This window comes from Mustela lutreola, chromosome 2, assembly GCF_030435805.1.
Source record: "Mustela lutreola isolate mMusLut2 chromosome 2, mMusLut2.pri, whole genome shotgun sequence".
NCBI lineage: Eukaryota > Metazoa > Chordata > Mammalia > Carnivora > Mustelidae > Mustela > Mustela lutreola.
The window spans coordinates 39,130,112-39,152,757 of record NC_081291.1 but is presented as its reverse complement, the minus strand read 5'-3'; the positions used below and the strand labels follow the sequence as shown (position 1 = coordinate 39,152,757).

Sequence of the window (22,646 nt, the reverse complement as noted above, 5' to 3'; positions counted from 1 at the left end):
AAAGACATGTGCTGGCATCACCACGCTCAAGTTTGCTAAGCAGGTTTGGAAGGATTAATACTTGGCAATTACTTGGCTCTGAAATTGTGGAAATGGTAATTTGGTGTTCAAAGTGGAGAAGTTAAGTTTGTAATGGGCATCTTAACTCAGGACAGTAAAGCAGTTGGTAAGAACAGTCTGCCTCTGACACGGTTAACTACCACCTACTGGGTACAGATTTCCAGTTAGGTGCTCTCTTTGAATTCCTTCCACTTCATTCTCCGGGAAACCTGGTTTAGTAGGTTCCATTATTACCTACTGGTTTACAGATGAGGGAATCACTGCTTGGAGAAATGAAATCATTTGCCCAAGTTCACGGCTCAAAAACAACAGAGCCTAACCCTTGAGCTCTTAATACCAATTCTCGTAACCACTGCCTAACCCTTCCATTTATTGTTCAGGGACATTATTGCAGGTACAGTCTGCCTTTTGGAAGAGGTACCAGGATTTCCCTCTTAAGACTTGCTTCTATCTTATAAGTCAACAGCCTTATATCTCCACAACCTGCAGAGCATGAAGTGCCCATACCATGTGTTTGTAGACTCAGTGCGGTAGGATTTTGTACATTTCTTTATGGAAGCCGTTCAAAGAGGAGTGTGTAAGGGAAAGAGAGGCAGTGGGAATGCTGAACTCTGGTCGGGGAGAACGTTCTCCCGCTAGAGCAGGTCAGTCACTAAGATTGAGGTGTTAGGGGGAGCCCGCTTCTGCTCTGGGGTCCCTCCTCGGGCCTGGCAACATTCGCTTTCCTTAGCAGGGAAGCGTTTGGATCCATCCAGCCATGAGGGGTTCCGTGGGGTCTGGCACTGACTGATGAATGGAGCCTCTTTCGTGAAGCTGAAATTGGTTTGAGAAAACTGGAAGAATGAGTCATTTCATGTTCTTCTCTCAGAGCATGCCTGCACTTGCCTCTGGTTGATTGTAAAGCGTTGAAATTTCTCTGATCCTGAGTAGGACAAAAGGGAGAGAAACGGATATCCACCTTCCTGCATCCTGGTGAGTATGCAAGTTTAATAAAAATGTATTGAAAAGGCTAGATTCTTTTGGAAGAACTCTTCTTAGATCTGTTATAACCTGCATCTTAACAGGTAAAGCACTCCGAGCATGGATGGCCTTCCTTTGAATAACTTCGCTGTTAACATGAAGCCTCATCCGCATTTTTGTTTTGTTTTGTTTTGTTTTTTTTAGTAGTTTGCTGTATGATAACTGGAATACAGGCCTTGTTGGTTTCATGTCTCAAATTGGCATTAATGCCATGGAACAAGGCCCCTCACCTCTTTCCTTTCAGCGTCACTGATTTCCATTTGGATTTGACCCTCACTGCATGGGATCAGGTTGCCAGTCCCTGCCCAGGTACCTCCCTTCCTCAGTGTGTTGATCTCTACCATGGGCATTATTCTTTGTTCCCTCTCCTGGGAGCCTTGTGAATGAAGACAGTAGTGGTGGCTGCAGAGCTCCTGGTCGTCCAATGGCTGAACATAAGCAGTGGTCATTAGTGGTGTCTGTGCAGAAGTAGTGTAGACAGAGGTGGTCGGGCCATGAGTACGTTTTGTTTGACTTGCACGGTCTTCTAAATAAGATGTTTGAATTTATCACTTAGATTCCCTAGGCTTTCCTACGAAAGGTCTGGATTTCTGGTTTCTTCTGACCAATCAAAAGGTGTGGGAACACCCTCCTTTCCCCCATGCAGGGGCCAAGGTGCCCCTTTGGATGGCACTTGTCAGGCTGTTCTGTTAGGGATGCCTTCTACCACTCCCTGGTGTTTGATTCCCTGCCTGACTGCATTTTCCCTGGCCCCTGTGGGCGCTTGAGTTTGCAACCGTGATGGAGAGTATGTCCTGAAATGTAGGTATGAGGCTACAGGAGTGTGTAGACAGAATCGGTATTGACAGTTGCTCCCGCTGGGAAATGTGCAGCTAGATTTGTGCAAAGTGCCAGTTTTTTTAATCCCTTAAATGATTTAAACTTTCTGGAAGCTGTGCATCCCATAGAAACAATGGGATCCATAGAAAAACATACTCATTGGAGAATTACAAGGCATATAATTTTGTCTTTAAATTCTTACGAGTGAATTGTAAGAACATGACTTCATAGGAACCTCTGAGACATTACAGCATTTTAATAACCCTTCACTGCTACATGTGATTCTTCATTTTTACTTTTATTAATTTTTTTTTTTTCTTGTGTGTGGTAGTGGGTGCCCAGGGCACCTCAGCTCTGTCTCCTCCTCCACCCTTGTGTGCCTCAGGTAAGCCGCCTGGTTCCCTCCCTCCCCAGGGCAGAGGCTCCAGGGGCATGTCCTGTCTGCAAAGGGTTTACGAGGTTCACCCACTCCTTCATTCTCAAACATGCTTTTTCCCTGCTCATTACCTTTCCTGTTTCCTCTCTTGCTGCCAACAACACATTATCTCCATCTACAACCTGGGCTGCTACCACCACCGCATGGGTCTGCATTTCTACAGTTAACATTAAAAAAAAAAAAAAAAAAAAAAAAAAAAAAAAAAGAAAGGAAAAGGAAAGGAAAGAAAAAATCAGCAGTGCCTAAGAGTGGTAATAGCTTCCTTAGAAGCCAGTCTCGGCAAGGTGGCAGAGCCCCCATTTCTCCATGGGGCCCAGGATTCTTAGACAAGAGCAAGAGCTGTCTTCTATTCATCCATTTATTCATTCACCTGTTCTTTCCAGTAGGTATTTATGGAATGCCCATTATGCTATGGAGCGATGTTATCAATACTGTGTGAAAATAGACATGTGGCTTGGTCCCATTATACAGGCCTAAATAAGAAATGAAAGCCATTAAGAATGCAGCAAAGAAAGGCCCTTATGAAAGGACAGATAGGCTCTTATTTTTGAATGTCATGGAGTTCAAACAATCTTAGAATCTCAGAACTTGAGAAGTTCTCTGAATTAGGTTCATTTTTGTATTTCAAAAACTTTGGGAGGCAGTATATTATGTCGTTGAAAGGTAGCAAAGAAGACACTGGGGCTTCCGTTTGCATTGCCAACAATATGGGTGACACCTCTTGAGTTGTTCAGTGTACACCCTTCTCAGCTGTTCAGGGCAGCCCTGATTCAGACGGAACTGAGTTAGAGTTCTGCTTTTGACACATACTGTTAGTGAGTTAGAGTTCTGCTTTTGACACATACTGTTAGTGAACCAGCATGTGTTTCTTTGGCTCTCCCAGATTGGGTTTTGCCATCTGTAAAATGGAGGTTATTATAGCTGCCTCACAGGTACCATAGGTGAGGACTAAGGGGAAGAGTCATATCAATGCCCTTTGGGTTGGGTCTGCTACATGGTTGAGAGATAGTCATCATTGCTATAAGTGGGAATGATCTCCTTTTGCATATCATTCCCAACCCAGCCACATGATGCACTTTGAAAAGGATATGCTTCACATTGGTTTTCTAGAAAATCGAGGTCACTGACTGGTTTTCTTCTTGAACCCTTTGCCCTGCGGTCCCCATGGGCACCTCCCCTCTGTCCCCATCCCGAGGGCTGAGTTACAGCAGAGGCCTGTACATAGCATCCCTTGCAAGTGTCAGTTGCCTTCTGTCTGCAGCAAGCCTGTTCGATTCGGGCTGCTTATCTGATCCAGGGAAGAAGCCGCCCTCCTCAGCCCTGGGGAGGCCCGTTGTGGGCTGGCCCGTACTAATACAATTATGAAGGTTAACAGGAAAAAGTGGGGTCCAGGAGCAATTCCAGGCAGCTGGCAGTCCTGCTGAATTGGAAGCGCCCCACCAATGAAAACTGCAGCAAGAAGCAAATTAAACCTCCTATCTGCCATCTCCCTCTCTTTTCCCCCTTTCCTGTTTGGACTTGAAAGGCGATTGGAGCCAGGGCCCTGACAGTTGACGGAAGTGCTGCAAGGAGAGAGTATTTATTTACAGTGAGTCGTGGCGATGCTTGTTCAGGATGCGGTTTCTTGCAGGAAGCTCTGTCCCCACCCCCGGGTTTGATCATTTCTCCAAAAAAAAAAAAAAAAAATCCTTAATTGTTTGAGGCCTCAACTCTGACTTGGAGCAACACTGTGTAACCTGTCTGTACTTGGAGGGTTTGCCGAGTGCACCCATGTAGGAGGGCCTAGAGCAGGGCAGTCAGCAGTCAGCCAGCCCAGCTCCCTCCAGATGTGTTTGGACACAACAGTATAACCATTAAGCACTTAAAATAGGGAAGTAGGCTGAGTCGCATGTACCGTAAGCTGTGGTTGGCGCAGCCATCCCGATCGTTCACAACAACCAGAGCCAAGTGAGATGGTTGTGCTGGGTGCTTCAGGGAGAAATCCCTTTGGGGTGAAGGCAGAGGCTACGGTACTTGAGTTGTGAACCAGTCTGGGCTGGGCTGGTGTGAAGGCCCTCGCAAGGAGGCTGGGTGCCGGACTGCTGGTCCAAATTTTGGGGTGCCTTTGGCCTTTGGGGGAGTCTCGTAGGTCATTGGGGGAGAGAAGGGTGCCAGGGAAGCATTATTCGGCAGAAGAGTTCATTCTGGTATTTTCTGAAGTTATCATACTGTAGTACCTGGTGATTTTCTCATAAACTGAGAAACAGCCTCTGTTCTTCACAGAACATGCACACACGGTGAGGAAGAAACACAGAAGGATGTAAAATGCGAGTGAAATGTCCCCTCCCCAGCTTTTCAGCTCACTTCTCTAGTCTTTGAGTTCTCGGGGACCAGCACCACCAGCATCACCCAGGAGCATGTTAGATACAAGTTCCAGGGCCCTAGGAGGTACCTGCAGAATCAGAGAACCTGGGGTGTGGCCTGGAAATCGGTGTTTCATCGGTCTTCCAGGTGATTCTGGTGCTTGCTAATAAGTGAGAACAGCAGACATAAGGGAGTGGCTCATGACAGTGGTGGTGGCTCAGAATCTCCATGAGGCCTGGCTTGTTAAAGCTGGGTGCTGGAGTCCCAGCCCCGAGATTCTGACTCCATAGGCTGCTCACGAGGCCCGAGAATCTCCTTCCTTAGTTTCTTCCGTCATCGTCATCATTATTATTATTGTTGTTGTTGCCAAGCTTCCCCACCCACCATTCCCTTCCCTTCAGGAGTTTTCTGATAGAGTGATCCAGGATTCAATAAACCCTGACTTTGGGAGTGGCTGTGATTGTTGTTAAAAACAAATTCCAAACTCAGAACCAAAGCCATGGGATGGAGGCAGCATCTCTTACTTGTTGAGGCCGTCCGTGCCCAATTGGGTGCCTGATGATACCCACAGTACAGAGGACCTTGGCACCCATGTCACTTTTCCCAAACGTCCTAAGTGCTCAATCCATTCCAGGAGACTTGTGACTGATTTAAGCAAACAAGGAATTCATGCCTCCCTTTCAGAAACTCTTATAAGTCTGCCAAAATTACTTGGACCTTCTCAAGATTCAGAGGAAGTTGCAAATGTCCTCCTATAGGTGTCTCCTCCAAAGTGTTAGTTGATATCTTATTTATTTATTTAGTTTTGGCTCCCAAAGATCTTTAACCATCTGCAAAAGGGGCTCGTTGGACATAATTTTAAGCAGATCGTCTTTATTTGTAAAGTACGGCAGACAAAAGTGACAGGTTTTTGTTTCCCACCACTTTGAGGCTCTGTTGTCCTAGACAAGTGGATACAAAGGTGCGTATGATGTATGCAGTCCTTGTGTCAAGGAGGTTGCATTCTGGTTGGCTCATGGTGAAGACAAGAGATGTAGGTGAACTTACCACATAGACCTGGTACAGAAGGAAGGCAAAACTGGAGTGTATGGGAGAGCTTCACAGACGTAGTGTGCCAAGCTTGGTGGGTTCTTAAGGATGAAGAGGAGTCGGCCTGGGTGGTTCGAGAGGACTCATGTTACAACCATGTTACAGGCAAGAGCCAGGAGCTGGAGATGTATCGGGCTCTGCCTCCTGAGATACTTCATGTTTGGGAATTCTTCCAAGAGGTTTGGGAGTGACTTTAAAATCTTACTTTTAAAAGATTAAGGGAACTACAGTGAACAGACATTATTATATCAGTTTCAGTGTGTACATAATGAATCAACAATGATCAACATTATGAAATGCTTACAGTAAGTGTAGTCACCATCTGTCATAGTACAAAGTTACTATAACACCACTGACCTTATGCCCAGTGTTCTACTTTCCAGCCGCGTGACTTACGAATTTTAAAACCGGAAGTATGCCCCTCTTCATCCCCCCTCCCTGGTTATGTCCATCCCCCAATCTAGGAGTACCTTCTGAATTGGAAGATTCTGGTGAAGATACTAATGGGTACTTAGTTGTTAAGGCCCTCTTGGTGTAAGTAACATTAGGCAGAATGGACAGACCTTTATAACCTAGAACAATGGTTTATCTTTTTTTTTTTAAAAGATTTTATTTATATATTTGACAGAGAGAGATCACAAGTAGGCAGAGAGAGAGAGAGAGAGAGGAGGAAGCAGGCTCCCTGCTGCTCAGAGAGCCTGATGCGGGACTCGATCCCAGGACCCTGAGATCATGACCTGAGCCGAAGGCAGCGGCTTAACCCACTGAGCCACCCAGGTGCCCCAGAACAATGGTTTATCTTAAAACTTTCCCCTTGAATCTCAAGGTTCTTTCATAGTTCGTGTGAGGTTGACAGGCTGCTCCAGTGCTGGAGGGGCTTGAGTGGGAATTGCCTGGTGTAACTGTTGCCTATGACAGCCTTTTTCCAGTGTGTCTTGTTGAAGTTGGGTCTCTTGATGTGCCGCTCAGAGTCCTAGAACACTGGGGTTTAGGAAGTAGAGGTAAGAATGCCACTCTGGCTTATTTAAAATCCCAGCAGTGGCCTTAATTTTGGATTGCTCCGTGACCTCTCCAAATGTGTTTCTCCAGTAGGGCTAGGGTCGTAGCAGTATCTCACAACAGTGAGAACAGAATCAAGTAATGGGCAGAGAGCATTTAGCATCGCACCAAGCAGATGAGAAGCTGCTTGCTCTACAGGCTGCTCAGAGACACATGTAGAAGGAAGAGCAACACTCACCACAGACCTGGTGTCTGAATCCCAAGGCCAGTTTAGCGCAGGATTTTTCAACCTTCACACTGTTGACATTGAGGGCCGGAAACATAATGTCTTCAGGGTTCATCTGCGTTGTGGCCTGTATCACAGTTTCCTTCTTTCAAGGCTGAATAATATTCTGTTGTGTGTTTAGATCACCTTTTGCTCATCCATTCATCCACGGGTGGACACTTGGGTTCTTTCTACCATTTGGCTGTTAGGAATAATGCTCCTGGGAATCTGGGTGTACAAATCTCTCTCCAGGTCCCTGCTTGCAATTTTTGATTATATACTCAGAAGTGTAATTGCTAGATTGTGTGATAATTCTGTATTTTCTTCCTTTTGGCCTTTTTTAGCCAAGGGAAATGGAATCCACAGCCCTTGGATCCTATTCCTGCCCTTTCTTCAAGCTTCTCATTACCTTGCTACTCCCCTTGACCCTTCTTCTCACCCCCTTGCTTGTACGCACGTGGACCCGCCAAGACGGCAGGGACCGGTACAAGGCAATCATTTGCATCCGTGGCCCGTGGTGGCCGGCAGCGCTCACGCAACTATGAACAATCACACTTGGATCACTCTGTCACCCGGATCCGTGCCGCCTGACTCACCCCTGTGTCTGTGGAAGCACGTGGCCTGGCTCCCTCTTTGCCCATCTGACACCTACCTGGACGGTCCCATCCCTGTGCAATTGGATGAAGATTGAAGAGGAAGAGGTGTTGCGAGAAGGGCCAGACCATGCCTTTTCCCCTCACGAGTACTTTGGACGGCCTGGCCTGGCTCCTCCCCAAGGCTGCACTTGTTGCTTTCCTCTGAAGAGTTCTTTATTCCTGCTCCCTTCCCTGCAGCTCTGTGGTCCTCAGAATTTCCAGCTGGGTGTCACCCGTCAGGGTGCGGAGGGACGGGTGGAACGTGTAATTTACTTATAAATATTCCGGTTCTGCCTTGACATTCTTGGTGTAAGAAAACAGGAGAGCAGAAAAGCAATATGTTGAAAAGCTTGTATCTATGGAGACTGCTTTCTTCCGCCCTTTTTTTTCTTCCAATTAGACAGAAACCTCCCTAAATCTGTGTAATTCTGTTCACACAATGGGCCTACCAAGCCTTCTGCCTGAGGACTAGATCTTGGCATCAATACCCCAGGTGTAAAAGTGAGTCCAAAAGGCCCAAGGGAGGGACAGTCCCAATATTTGGAATCCTAAGTGGAGGGGAGCCTGAAGAAGGCGGCCAAAGTCGAAATCTCTGCTGTGCTATGATGTTCAATCCTTTTGTGAGCCAGGGGTTCCTCGCTGATGGCCAGGAGGATGGAGAGTCAGTGGAGATAATGGAATGCACAGGGACTGATGCCACAGCAGGTGCCTCTTTAAAGGTGGATAAATAAAGTGGAAATAGGACTAGTCTTGCTGTTTTCACATTTTAAAAAGTAATCCAAAAACACCAGTTCTTGCAGACCAATGTGGCTTGTGTGAAACTAGGTTGCCAGAAAATGAAGCCGATGGGGCAGCATTCCTTCCTCTCCTTCCTCCCTTCCCCCCCTCCCCTCCCCCCCTTCTTTCCTTCCTACCTTCCTTCCTTCCGAAATCGATTTTTTAACAGCCCAAGAATCCAGTGCTGAGCCAAGCCAGACATGCTGTCCATAAAGGGTCTTATGTTACTGCATCCGTTCTAATTCCTGTGAGTCAATTCGTTGGATGTGTGCATTTTCCTGAAGGTAATACATATTTCTGTTATTTTCCTCTTATTCCATTATTTTTGTAGAAATACTGGAGACAGATTTTAGTGCTGAATCATGCAAAAATACATTATTTCTGAAAATAATTCTTTGTCATTTTCCTCTTTTCCTTCTCTCTTCAGAGGATCTTAGGAGCTTTCCTCAGTTTCCCCTTCCACTCAGTCTCAATTAAAGAGCATTCCACCTGTTGGGAACAGGCTATTCTTTTTGTCTGCAGGGGGTTCCTATCCCTTTGGGACAGCTCCTTTTTTTCTCTGATCTTTTTTGGCGGGGGGTGGCGTCTCCTGCGCCCCATCTAGATGAGTCAGCTCTGATTCCTGGTCTGTTGGTGGCTTCTTTTCTTTTCTCTTTTCTTTCTTCTCTTCTCCCTCTCTCTCTTTTGCCCTCTTGTTCTCTCTTCCTTCTTTACTTCCAACCTGGGGCTTGAACTCCTGACCCCGGGATCAAGAGTTGCGTGCTCTGCAACTGAGCCAGCCCAGTGCCCTGGGGCTTCTTTCTTTTCATTCCAGAGGTACCACAGGGCTTCTTCTTTGAGCAAAGGATAATCTCATGCTTGGAAGCTCATGCCCTTCCACACTTGGGCCCAAGTTTCCTGCTGGGTTGATAGAGATGATGGTGGCAGGCCATTGCCGAGTTGTATGACAGCCTCTTTCTCAGGGAACGTTCAGAGCCCTGCTGTATCTCTATGCTGAGAGCCCACTCTACTGCCCCCTTAAAGATACTGCTAAATTTTAGTAGTGGATACATTTTGTTTTCAGAATGATAATACCAAGTTTGTTTCCTATCAGCTTTGTATGTGAAGGCCCATTTCCCCAAATGCCACTAATAAAGGAAATTCTATGTGAAAATGTTTCCTAATTTGTAGGTAAAAAAGAAAAAATATGGTCTTAATTGACATTATTTTGATGGGTAGTGGGGCTGAGTTTTTGTTTTCTGTGTTTTGGATAGGTTCCAAAGTTACCCCCAGTGAGATTGTTGTAGTAGACATTTTGCATTATTCCTGCATACACATCTCTACTCAGGCTAATAAAGACTTGGAAACAGATTCTGGTTTCAGGATCTATCTGGTGCATTCTTGTTATCGGTCACTCTTTGAGGATGGGGGCTAGGTGTGGTTTATGACTGCCGTTGATTTAACACTAGTGGGCTGATGAAATTAATCCCTGAAATTTTTCTATTCTACTCTTTTTAGTATTGTAAGAGGTTATGTGAATCTGTTCATAAGGGTTTTATGGAAATATATGGCATTGTAATAGGGACCATATTTTATGAATCTAAAACAAGGATTTCTGATTTTGTGAGAATGAATCATATTCCTAGGGACAATGGGTGGGGCATTTGAAATGTGGACGGTGGTGTAAAATCCGGAAGACATTATCATCGTTAAGAGTCAGCAAGTCCTACACTATGATCCTCAGACCATGGATTCCTCAACATATTAATTTGTTCCATGCAGAAACTATTCTCTGGTTAAAATAAGCTGGGATGCACTGTTCTGTACCAGGCTGAATATATTTTATTTTATTTTTAACTCTAGGGCTTTTCAGACTTTAGTATAGTAATATGCATTCTTGATGTCAGAAGGAATTCTGAACATAGGTAGAGTTTCCCAATTCAAACCTTTTTGGTGGGAATGAGGACGGGGTTGGGGGACAATGCCTTTTGATGTATTGAAGGAATACAGTTTGGGAAGTGTTTCATTGGAATAATTATACATTTTTGCAGGACATGAACTCCCACTCTTGGGGGTTGAAAATCCAGAAATGTTTCAGTTGTGGAATGAAAAAGTGCTCATGTATGTGGAGAGTCCGTTCTTTTCCTTTCCCTTTCCTTTCTGTTTTCTTTTGGCCTCGGAGTCTATTACTCTAAGTTCTTAAGAGAGAACAAGTGACAAAACTGAAAAATCATTGTTTGCGTGTGTGTGCACGTACACCCAGGAGATAAACCCTGGCTATGAAGATGAATATTTATTGCTTCAGAGAATAGCCTCCCTGCCCCCCCTAGAATGAAAGGTAGCCAAACCAGTCTCATTGCCACACTTTGTTTGATGTTTCTTAACTTAAACATCATATAGTAACGTTGATTTATGGACTGTTTTGTGGGAGACGTCGAGTTGAGAAAGAAGGCAGGTGAAAGTTTCTTGAATTCAAAAATCTCCACTTCAGTTGAACAGGAGAGAGAAAAACTGAACATTGAAAAAAACAGAGGTATTTAATTGTCATTTTAAAAATGGAAGAAGTGCCAGGAAGCTGACATGTGAATTGGTCCCCTCCCGCCTGGCTGTAGGAGATCAAAGGAGAGAGACACACAGAGGCAACCGGGGTCTGTACGTCAAGGGGTTTAAGCTCTTTTGGGGGGTCCTGAGCCCCTTGGTGAAACTGAAAAGTTCCTCTGGGTGTTTGTGTAACACAAAAGCTCACTCTTCTGCCCCCCAGAAGTAATGACTTTGATGTTTGGTCACATTCACCTCTACTCTGTTACCTTTAAGCAACGGAACATTCATGATGAAAGTGGTGTCCTCTTATCCCAGAGCTCAGGCCTGGTTCCTCCTCCTCTCACGGGGTTCTACTCTGTCCTCTCTCTGGGGCTGCTGTTTTATGCACGTGGGTGTCTGGAAGGGATAGAATGTGCTTTTGCCTACGGTTCTTTATTTTGTGTAACTGGCGTCACGACGTGCCAGGGCACTCACGGTTTTCAGGCTGTGGCCTTAGGCACTTCCTAGTCCCTGGAAGCCCATTTCTAGACTCGCGTTGTAGAGGAAGCTAGGACTTGCACGGGGTCTGGTCCAGAGAGTGCCCTGTGACAGGCAGCGTGCAGGGGTCTCACTAAAGCAGAACCAGGAGGGAGGGCTCTCTGGGGGCTGTGAGCCTGCCTGAGGCAGGGGAGTCCGTCCCTCTGGGGCCTTTACAATCGAGGCCCCAGGCCTCACTCTTTCCTGTAGCTTCCATTTGTTATTTAACTCCTACTTCCTCATGGTGGCTTATCTTTTTAGATGTATGTGGCCTGCTTCTATGCCTGGACAGTAAACTCCTTACCAGTGAAAACTCTCATTTTGTGGGGCCTTTGCCTCTCCTCTTGGGTGCCTTACCTAAGAAACATAATATTTTGTGGGTTTTTTTTTTTTTTTTTTCAAGTGGTGAGTAGCAGAAACGTTTATTATGGTGTTAGGTCCTGAAATAATTTTCAAAAAATTGAACTTGGGGGCGTATGAAGATAAACGATGGTGACTGAACCCAGCCGGGAAGCCGTACCATGGCTTGAGCTTTTACTTGGCCAGGCTCTGCGACTGGTGATAAGTGAGCGCCCCCACCCCCAGCATCGTGGGGGACCGGGCTGGGGGGAAGCCCACCAGTGCAGGTGAATACAGGCATGGTTTTGGTTACCTGCACAAGAGACATTCACACCCATCCAGCCAGCATGTCAGGAAAGAGAAAGCTCACGTGGGGGGCTTGGAGCTGCTCTTCTGAGGAAGAGAGAGATGGCTTCTCAGGGTTTCACAAGACACAACAAGCTGGGGAAAGCTTATCTCGCCAGGGAGGGAACTAAAGCCCCAGTCGATGTGTTTTATATTCTGTTTGTACAACATGCACATTTTTTAATGTGCGTTTTTATTTTAGTTTCCAGGCCTTTCTCCCCCCTACCCCCCGCATATGCAGAGATTTTTCTGGGTCTCCACTGCCTGCCTTCGCTCTGATGTGCGATGTCCAATACTGAATGTGTTGGGAAGCCCAGAATGTGTTTATTTCTCGTGGTTGACCCCGTAAAGTTTCCCTGATTGACTCTGTGTGTGTGTGTGTGTGTGTGTGTGTGTGTGTGTGTGTGACAGTAACAAACGCGAGACATTGTTGTCTTCAGACGGACACATTGTAGAGTGTTTGTTTATGTAGAGAAAAAGAGACAAATCAAAAGTCCGGCACCTACTATTTGAGTGTATAGTTTTAAAAACAATGCCTAAAGTAGTTGAGCTAGTTAGGCTGACTCTGAAACATTTTCTTCAGGGTCCTTGTATACCCACCGTGTATGACTTGACTTTCACCGTTGGGTAGGTAAATTCTGACGCACGAATCTTTATCACTGATTTGCTCTGGATTTGCAGGTGGAGGACAAAACAAGTCACTCAGGTCACTAATTTTGTTGTTGTCTTTTAAATACCTGAGGATCCAAAAAATACCAGTGCAGGTATAAGATGGTCAGGGTACCCTGACCATTAGAATCACTCAAACCCGCTGTCATTTTATCCATCTTAAAGCTCAGATGCTGGTTCATCCTTGGAAACATTGCAAAGAATAACTCCTCAGCCAAATCTTGTTTAAAAAAAAATTTTTTTTTTTTTTTTTTTTACATGTTCACATTTCCTGTCAGAGTTGAGTGCTGAATTGCTTTGAAGGCTAGACTTAGGAGTGCCGCACTTAAGCCTGAAAATGAATATAAATGCTGAGAGTTCTGGTGTTTTGGTGGTGGGGATGGGGGGAGGCAGTGCCAGAGGACGGGGGTGCGTTTGTGACGAGGCGCTCCGGGCTGCAGCCAGTGGATGAGCCAGACTCAAAGCCACTTGAAACCAGAGCTGGGATACCAGAGGCAGCGAGGGCCCTGCCCTGTTCTGCGCAGTGTCAGCCCAGGGGCGGGGTGGGGAGACCCGGTGGAATAGGAGCAGATTATTAGACAGGGAGGGACAGGAAAAGGAAGCTTCCAAAGGGAGAAGAATGGGGGTCATTGGGCCAGGGCCCGGGAGGGGTGCGCCGATTGTGCTCTGAGAGCAGGGAGGGGTGCAAGGTCAGCAGCCGGCTCGGGGCTGGCCAGGCAGGGACCAGGCAGGGGAATGTGCCGAGGGCCGAGCTTGGGAGGATACGGAAGAACCTACGGGCTGGATGCAGGAAAGGAGGGAGGCCATACAGGGGCTGGGCTGGGCTGCTGTTGGGTGTGGAGCACAGAGGCCGAATGTTGACCCTCTGCGGATCACGGTGGGTCCTACCTGCTGCCCGGTAGGAGTTGAAGTTCCCCGAGCAAAGTGGGCCCAGTGTCAGCCCTTCTGAGGACTCCCTCTCACACAGAGGTCAGTCCTCAAGAAATACGCGACAGGTCGGTTTTCTCTAACCAGTAGCCTTAGAGGGGACCCTGTGACTCTGCTGTGGTTTCTCTCAGATTCTCGGGTAGTTGGGGAGATGCTCCCCAAGTGCCAGTAAGGGACTGAGAGTTGCAGGATGGTGGGGTTGAGGGCTCGACTTTATTTTTTTACTTCATGGCTTTGCTTTCCATTGTCACTGACACAGCAAAGTCAGAATAAACACCTAGAAAGAAAAACATGGTCTGCAAGAGGCCACGTGGTTTGGGTTCTGAATTTGGCCCAAAGTCATAGAGTGGCTTTGTGAAAAAATTGGTCTTCATTCCTCCGTGGGTATGCTTATCACCTATAAAATGAGGTCTTGGGACCAAAGAGCTCTTAAATTTCTATCAACTTCGGTAAATATCTGTGGAAAATGTGTTTGGTCGAACCATCCGAACCAGATCGTAGAGCCATCTGGCCATCTGGGACCAGGTGGACCAGGGTCCAAGTCCCTTCTTCACTAGCTTGGTGAAGGCAGCAAGTTGTCTTGTCCCTCCAAACTTTAGTTTTTCCATCTTGAAAATGGGCAAGAGTCACCACAGGGATTGAATGCTTGAAGCCCGGGGCTGAGCCCAGGGCCTTGCACTGAGTGAGCACGAGACACACGAGCTCTGATGAGTGAGCTGGAGTGAAGTCAAGGTCACCAAGAATATTAACCACACAGGTACTTCCTGGCTAGCAAGCACATGCTGGCGCATTGCTTCTTGCTCTTCACAGCCTTTGTTTTTCTTGAAACCTTCCTTGATTTCCTACTCAGCCACCAGAGAAAGGACCCGGAGCTCTTGGCTGCCGGTGGAGGTTTGTGAGTCTACTCAGCTGGGTTGTTTTCGTCCATATTGTCTCTCCGTGGCTTATTTGCATGTCCATCTTCCTCCCCGGGCGACCAGAGTTACTTGCAGTCCAGGGGTGTGTCTCCCGGATCCTCCTCTAGGGTCCCCTCCCTGCATGCTTCCTCCCACCAGGCACCTTCCAAATGTTTTGTTGCAATGAGGCTAAAGCTCTGGGGGAGAAAGTCTGGGAAGGTGTTTCGTGGAAGTGCTTGTTGGGGGGGCTCTTGGCACGGTTTCCGTGTTCCCTGGTGGTTGTGGCTGCTGTCTTGCTCAAGAGGCAGCTGGGCCTGTGACCCGTAAGGCATTCCGCTGTGGACATTCTCGCCCCAGAAACATGTGGCTACCTCCCCCGCAGCCTAGGGAGCTTGGGTGACAGACAGACACCATAAGGCAGAGTTTTGAGCCTCTCTTCCAAAGTGGCAGAATGCAGTACTTTCTCCCGGTTTCCCTGCAATCTGAGCAGGTAGGTTTATCTTTGAGACCCAAGTCTGAGAGCTTCAAGTACAGAAGACCCCCCGAGATTAAAAATTGAAATTAAATATTTCATATTTCTTTAAATAAAAGTGAATCAAATAAGGAATCTAATCATTTCTGGGGTGAAGAATGAAGGCTAGATCCTGCTCTAGGTGAAGTACTATGCAGATAACTACTCCTTTTTTTTTTTTTTTCCCTTGAACTTGGGATCCCTGTGTATCACAGACAAGCATCAAAACCCAAGTTTCAAATCTGTTACTGAATCCTTTCCAGAAAAGCGGGGAAAAGCTACCAATTTGTCATCTGTTATAAAATTTCATAACCTTTCTTTTTTTGATATTTTTGTACTATTATTCACTCGGCTTGAAATACTGCGCCAGATTTGCGCCTGCTCATTTTACTATGTGTGCATGGCTGTGGTCTTTATTTTATAAGTAAGGACTGTCGGGTAGAGTTAGCAATGCCCAGATCGCTCACGCTGCAAGTCCTTGAGTCAGGCTCTTTGTGGTTTGGGGGCTGATTATTTTTGGGTACAGTCAGGAGGGAGCCAGCTAAAAACCTGAATTGCCTCCTTCCCAGGGTGGTCTTTCTCCGCCCGGATTGTGGTCAGCGGACCAGGAGGGACGTTCAAGCCAAGCTCTCGTGTCACTTCCTGGGTGAGATGAGTTGGATAAGAAAGAAGCATCTTCATCTGTCCAAGTTGCCAGTTTTTATAGCTTCCCAGTAGAGCAGAAGCAGCTTGGAAAGATGGTGAATTTTGTTTTTCACTGGATATGCAAATATGTATTGAGGAATGCTGGTAATGGGCTTGTCTTGTGGTTTTGGAATGGGGAGTACACGACACACACGGCTGTGCTCTCGTGAATAAAGAGAATGGGAAGGCCACCCGCCAGGTGAGTCAGATAGGGCCCCGCGGAGGTGGTGAGCCGTCTTGAGACGACAACGATTTCTGAAGACAGCAACTTCCTTGGAAAGTCTGATTTTGAGGGTTTCACCAAATTTCAGCTCAATATTTAGTTAACACAGACGAATCATTACGGAACATGTTAATTCTGTTTTTCCATTTTTGTACAATCAGTCTAACATTCCCTTTCAAATACAATACCCTTTCAGGTTTTGCTCCTAAGCAGTTTTCTGACTTTCTATTTCTATTTCAATATTTTCTGCCACCCAGACATCAACAGATGGACAGGGACATTTCAGTACCCCCCTCACCCCCCTCCCCCAAGTTCTCACGAGCCACACGCACACACACAAGTGCCGAGTTCCGCCTGGCTGCCTGCTTCTTGGCACAGGCCTTTGATTCCTGAAATGCTCAGAGCAGACCCAAAAAAAAAAAAAAAAAAAGTCTTTCTCAGGTGAGCCTGTCCAAGAATGTCTTTTTTTTTTTTTTCTTCCCCTTTAAAAAATAGTTTCCCGCTGCTCCTGCCCACCCCACCAAAGTGGGGAAGGCAGAGCTGATCCAGACTCCTCTGGACTTTTCTCCTGTGTCCCCTTAGAAATGGCGTCGCCTTGGTGCGCTGGTCCCCACCACGGGTGAGCTCTCTCGGGAGGACGTGGGAGCACAGGGGCGGCCTGCAGGCAGCCAGACCTCATGGCCACCTTCTGGCCCAGCCCTTGCTGGAGCTTGGATGCCTTCTCATCAGGTTTGCCGGCTGTAATAACGGAAATAGCAAAAAAAAAAAAACCCAAAAAACAAAAAAAACGTCAGCCGACTCCTGTCTGCATGTCGGCTCTAGTCCAGGGAGTTTCAAAGGGATGCTTTATTGATTCTGTAATTGCACAGTAGAATGGACAAGCTGAGCTGAACCTCAGGGCCAGGAAAGCCCCTGCTCCACCAGCAGCCCCAGATGAGCCGGGGTTTGGAAAGAGCTCACAGAGCGGTTGCAGCTCAAGGTGAAGTGCACTTAACCCTTTTTCTAATGTGCCCCTTCAAGTTTCTTTTGTGCGGATGTGTGTCCAGGCCACATCTCATTGTAGGGATTTCAAATGTTTAATTTCCTTTGAATCTCTTGACTTGCCCTGTTATTATTTTATGAGGCTGCCTCTCGAAGGGCTGTTGTCGAACCTTGGGCATGAAAGACGGTTCCTACAGGAGCCTCTTTAGAACAATGGCCTCTCAATTGCAACTTCTCACAAAATAAAAAACCATAAAGCAGGCTTCTGAACCAGACTCATCAAGATACAGTAGCCCATTCTCTGCTAATAAGCTGATTGCTTTCCAGACCTGAAGGAGTGGACCAAGCTGTTTTGCCAAAACAATGGAAAATTAGCTCTGTAAACTTTTCCTGCTGCCATATTTTCCCACTGGCATTTGTGTCTGTACTATTCCCTTAATTTGGTTAGGGCAGGAAGCAGTTGGAACATGGGCATTTTTAAAACCAAAAAGCAACTGCAGAGGGCTTTACCGAGCATCTCACTCGGAGACGGGCTAGAGACACCTGACAGTTTTCAAAATTGCTCCCTCAGAGCTCCCTGCTGGCCATGGTGCTGTGGGAGAGATTGCTCAGTCAGCTGCTGCCACGTTTGTCTCTCCAAGGGCTCGGGGACTTGGGTGCAGATGGACGGTCTCACTTTCCTTCTGGAGAGGAGAGGCTCTACCCCCAGAACAGGTGCTCATCCACCTGGCGGAAAGCCGTGATACCGATGCCTTAAGGTTGGACCTTTCTCCGACTTAACCTCCAGGCGGTCTCTCTCTCCCTCATGGTCCTCCTCTTCACCTCAGTATGGAAAATTTCAAGATATTCCTGTTTTGAGCTGGTGTCTATTTTCTGGATTCCAGGCACTCGTTTTCAGGTTCCTGGAAGATACCTTCACAAAGATCCCCTCCCCAACCCTTACTTCCAGATCTCTTAATAGGCATTTCTGGAATGGAATTTGTCATCTTTTCTCTTGTACCTGCTCACACTCTTGCATTTCCCATATCTGTGAATTCCAGTACCACCTTTCCCATCACTGAGCTGAAACCTAGGAGTCCTCTTCATGGTCGGGACCCCTCACTCATCATACTCCCCGCGTTGCTAACATCGGTGACTTGCCTCTCCCCTTCTCATCCAGTCTATTCTCTTTGCTAGGTTTTTCCTCTCATTCAAGGCTTTGGTATCTTTCCTGCATATTATTGTGGTAGCCTGCGGCTGAAAACGCTGCCTCCATACGTTTCTGTTGGAACAATCTGAATCATGTCACATATGTTTGTTCTGAACCTTCAGTAGCTCCTTTTATTGAAGAAGAGCCCAGGCTCCTTGGCCAGGCATTCCAGGCCTTCTGTGATCTCCCCGCACACTCCCTCTGCACCTCGGTTTCTGGGTTTCTGGTTCTCCTTAATCCCTTCTCCACACACCGCACTCCCATCCTTCCTCCCCCCCAGCTCTCCTCCGACATCACTGACACTTTCCTGTTAGAGTGTAGCTATTCCTCTCACTCTGTGTGAAACTTTTTCTCCATTCTCTATTTTGTATTCACTTATTAGTTCACGTATTCTGCAGCCACTGACTGACTTCTGTCTTTGTGCCAGACCCTGGGCTACACGTTAGATCCGTGGAGACCATGCAGACAGCTGGGCTTCCTTCCTCCCTTTATGGTCTTTTAAGGGGAGAGTCAAATAATAAATAAGTCAAGAAATACATGTGTATAAATGGGGTAATTATGTGTGTGGGGGGGGAGTGCTTCTGATGTTTTAAGAGTCAGTGAGAGAAGGGAGGAGGGAGGCTATTTTAGCTTGTGTGGTCAGAGAAGGACTTTCCAAGAAGATGGTATTCAAGTGAAGGTTTGCAGGGTGAGACAGAGACCACTATACATGGAGCTGGGAAGAATCTTTTTGGCAGGTAGGACAGACAGCATGTGCAAGGGCACTGTAAGGGTCCATGTAAGTCGTAAAAGAACTGAAAGACTCTGGTCCTTCTTCTGTTGAAGTTTTCATTTTTCTTTTTCTTTTCATGTGCCCACTATATTCCTCCTCTCATTGAAAGCCACTTTGGTTTTCCTTCATAACACTTGTCCATTTTGCCTCATAGGGAATCTACTGAAAGAGTTTCCTCAGAACTCTTTGAGGACAACAGTTGTACACAGTACATTTCCATTTTTCTTACCGATGGTATCTTCCAGAGGAGAGACGTCCATCTGATGGGACTTGGGATTATTTGGCGAATTGGTAGTTGATGTTGCAAATATGATTCGGCAAATGGCTTCCATTTAGCCAACAGTGGAGATTATGTGACTCACTTCGTCCCCTGACTTTTTTACCCAACCCCCTGGACTTCATAGACTCTTTTTAATCCTACCTGCTTTTCAAGAGTACCTTGTTTTTCAGCTCATAGGTCAAGATGAGCTGGTGTTAGCTCTTACTGTCCTCTTTCAACTGCCCGTGGGATCAGAGAGCTGGCATGATCTAAGGCTCATGCATTGAGCTTGGAGTTTATGCTGGGTCGTTTTTGCAGTTCTAGGCAAAAAACTTGGGTGAGCCAGCGTATAGGTCAAAACCAGCTAGCCTCCAGGCTATGGTCTTGAACAGGCCACGCTGTTGATTGATGTGGTTTAGCAGTATGTGGATGGCTGAATGTGGTTGTGATCCTGGAAATTTGTTAAAAGTTTGAAGAAGCCCAATTTAGTGGGCCTTTGTGTTGGATGAATGTCATGGTAGAGTAAGAAATGGAGGCAAACGTAGAGATACTCATAAATCTCTTTTTGGTTCTTTTTTAAAAAAGCGGTTTGGCTGCCTTGCCCAAGAGAAATCTTACTTGCCCCCCATCTCCCAACGTTTAAAATAAGCAAAAGTGGAATACTAATGGTTGACTAGGGACATGAGCTCAAAGCTCCTTCTTATTTTTTTCATTCAGCAGACACTTAGTAAGCACTTATTTGCCAGGGGCTCTGCTTGGAGACGAAGAGGCAGTTTTATACCAGGAAGTTGAGTGACTTACAACTCAGAGCAGCCCGTCACTCTTCCCCACCGTTCATACTACAGTGGCCCCTCAGAACAGAGTTGGAAAACCACAGTCTGCCTCCACAGTAAAAGGAGCACACCTTTTAGGTGATTATCTGACATTTACAAGTTCACATAATCCCAGTCTATTAATAAAAATTCAAATTAGTGCTTTTTATCTTTTCCTCAGTCAAACTTGGAGTATGGCAGCCGCCATATGCATTGCTCTCTGCCCAGGCAAGCATCCTATTTTTTTTCCTCCATCACTCCTTGCCTCTTATGTTTGACTTGTACCTTACAGCACCCGCGCCCCCCCCCCCCCCAATACCTACGCCCCTGCCTCCAGGCTGGCGGTTTTCTCATGGGAGTGTTTTGTTTTTCTGGTTGGACCTTTAGGTTTTTTTTTTGAAGGCAAAGGATGTATCTTCTGCTTTCATTTTACAGTAGCGAGCGCAGTGTAAGTACTGGTTGCTCAGCAGATCCAAGCATCGGTTCTCCCGCTCAGCAATGACGCTACGCTCAGGGTGAGGTTCTCCTAGGATGTATAGGAAGTGAGTGGAAAAATTGGATTATGGGTTTTTGTGTGATTTGAAAAACCCTGCTGTTTTTAGATTCTTATTAAGGCACCACTGCAACCGAGCAGCCTTTTATGATTCTTTGGCATGATGGTCCCCAAGTTGTGATACGGGCCCCCAGCACCTGTGGTATGGGGTGGTCGAAGTATCATGAACTCAGAGTCCAGAGAAACAGACATCGAATCCTTTTGTGCTTGGCTCTGGGGCACTGGGCAAGCGGCTTGTCTTGATTTCTTTCCTCCTTGGTAACATGGCCAGTGTGGACTGTGTATGGGATTAGGAAGGCACCCCTGCCAGTAACTGCAACATAGCCAGAGGTGACATAACATGGACATTCTCCTTAATTATGACCTGAAAGCCCAGGATGACATTTCGGATCTTCCCAGGTAGACCACAGAGGAGATGCTTCTCTGTGCCCGTTTTCCAAGATGATGGTCCCTTCTTTACAGCCATGGGTCAGACTCGTATTAAAGCATCTCTTAGCCCTAATCATCATTACTCATTTAAAAAGCTACATGTTCTGGCAGAGAAGTTGACATCTGGTTTTGTGGATACATTTTCATCGTCTGCAGGTATTTTCAGGGCCACACATGAAATTCTGTGACCCAGGACAAACTGACTGAATGCAGCTCAAGACACGTGTATGATCCTTCCTCTTTTTTATGCCAGACTTTGGCGGACTTCCATGGAGGAGGAGAAGGGGAAAAGGGCTCTGGCTCTCGGGAAATGTCTGTGACATACACACAGGCCAAGCTGGGATACCCTTGAGTTGGCCCCGTGGGCAGCTGCCCCTCTGGTGCTGGACTCTGTCCTCTTGGTGCCCGTTTCAGAGACACGTCTAAGCACACCAGCCGCGGGGAGATGCTCCTCGTGTTAACAGAAGCTGGCCTGATCTCAGATGTCCTATAAAGTTGAGCAGTTTGTGAGTAGGGGCAAAGGGCACACCTTTAGGGTTAATGTGTTTTTCCTTGGCAGAATTCCAGGACTGGTCTCCGTCCTTGCCAAAGGAACACCACCTCTGGGACTATGACGAGGATGTTCCTAGGCTGGGTTGGTCTGGGGAGTGGGAGCCAGGGGCCTCCTCCTCAACATTAAGTGCACCCTTGGACTTGCCAAAACTCTTCATTTTCTCCACTTCCTCATCTGTAAAATGGGGTTAATAAGACTCGGGGAAGGAGAACTCAGAGGAGTTGTGTGGATTCATAAACTTACCCTCAGAAAGCTTTGAAGACATGAAACTGTCCGAAGGCTTGGCGGTATTGTAAATGGCACGGCCAGAAGTGTACCGTCTTCCGTCTTTGGTTTGCCTGGTGCCACCAGAGAGTTGACGGCCTCAGATTCTGGGGCTGGGTGTTGGGTGTCAGGTTGTACTCACCTAGCTCTTGATCAAGTTTTAATTATTGGCTGAGAAAATCCTGGCTATTTTCTTAGGTCAGACAACAGGTCTTTTACTGGAGTTGTGCTTTATTGTTTTCCCTGTGTGAAAGGAAAAGGACAGAGAGAGAGAGAGAGAGAGAGAAAGAAGAAGAAGAAGAAGAAGAAGAAGAAGAAGAAGAAGAAGAAGAAGATCTACCTCTACTTGTATTTAGCTTTTGTTGAAAGGTTTTGTTTTAGCTTTTGTTGAAAGCTTTTGTTGGTCATCTCGACAGAATTTCATGTCTTATGTGGCCAAGATGGAGAACAGTTGCCTTCTTGTCTCTAAGGGTCCAGTCTGGCCACTAGGTCCTTCCCAGAAGTGTGGGAGCTGAATAGCCATCTCAACGAATGACTTCCACATCTTAATGGAAGAACTTGTTGCAACTTGGACAATTACTAATTTTGCTTTTCTTTTCGATTATTTTTCCACACTTTGGATCCATTTGAAACACATTTGCAGCCTGGCTTTGGTGGAAACTTGTTTCCAGTTGTGGGCTCTCCTGACCTCACTGGAATGGTGGGAAGAAAAGGTGGAGATGAAGGGGAAGGACCCTGCATCCTTGTAGCTCCAAGTGTGG

At 46.6% G+C, this 22,646-nt stretch overlaps 1 protein-coding gene across 6 annotated transcripts in view; it reads left to right on the top strand.

The window, feature by feature from the left end:
• The first annotated feature begins 1,012 nt into the window (after positions 1 to 1,012).
• Positions 1,013 to 22,646, top strand: part of FOXP1 (forkhead box P1) — a 453,072-nt gene continuing 431,438 nt past the window's right edge. For all 6 annotated transcript variants that reach the window (XM_059161502.1, XM_059161504.1, XM_059161503.1 and 3 more), the window contains exon 1: positions 1,013 to 1,032. The gene's annotated coding sequence lies outside the window, so the exon portion shown is untranslated. The remainder of the gene's footprint in view (positions 1,033 to 22,646) is intronic.